Genomic DNA, 939 nt, shown 5'->3' with positions numbered 1-939 from the left:
AGGGCCGTGCCCAAGATGCCTCGGACTCTGTTCGACCACGCCATCAATGACATGCAGCATCTGCTTCGCAACGAGAACAGTGCTCAGTGGATTTCGTGCCACTCCGCGCGCATCACGAGAGCCTCGCCCTCGATGCCTTTGCCCTTGGCCGACCATGTCACGCATGACATGCAGCGACTGCTTTGATACTCGAGCAGCGCTCAGTGAATTACGTGCCACTTCACGTGCATCACATGGGCCTTGCCCTCGATGTCGCGGCTCTCGGCCGACCATGTCACGCATGACATGCAGCGACTGCTCCAAAACTCGAGCATCGCTCAGTGGATTCAGTGCCACTCCACGATCAGCCCGCGACCCACGCCCGGGACTCCTGTCCAATGCATCGTTGGTGTCTACCAACCCGTTGACCGTCTCGGTCCAGTGCTCTCGCCAATAGCGCTTTTGTCTCCTAGCAGAGGTGGGTTCATGCCAAACTCACGTGGAGACGTGCGCGTAGCACCAAAGGGCTTTGTCCTCCAATCAATCCATGGCTCATGGTGTTCCAACTATGCCATTCCTAGGATAAGGCATACCTTGTATCCAAGTCTAAGACTCGAAAGCATTCCACGCTATCAAAGTCAAGAAACTTGACTCCGAGGTCCACAGGGACATTCGGGACCGTGACACGCGTCCTCATCGCTAAGTATACATTGACGATGTCACCCAACCGCGCTTCCAGCGCCTCAGCATACAGTTGACTTTCCTCCATCGTAGAGCGGAGAGCATAATTGCCCGACGCCCCAGATTGATGAGGATCTTCCATGGCTTCTCAGGGCCCTTTACGGTCGTTTAAGAGCACGGGCTCTTCGGGGCTGGGCCCTGTTGTCCTATGCCTCCCTGAGGCTCAACAGACTCAGTTTTTTCCCAGTATATCGCCCTGCGCCTACTGAGCGGTATCGT

Source organism: Plasmopara halstedii, assembly GCF_900000015.1.
Source record: "Plasmopara halstedii genome assembly, contig: Scaffold_1343, whole genome shotgun sequence".
Classification (NCBI taxonomy): Eukaryota; Oomycota; class Peronosporomycetes; order Peronosporales; family Peronosporaceae; genus Plasmopara; species Plasmopara halstedii.
The sequence above is the reverse complement of the archived record's forward strand: the minus strand, read 5'-3'. Positions refer to the sequence as shown.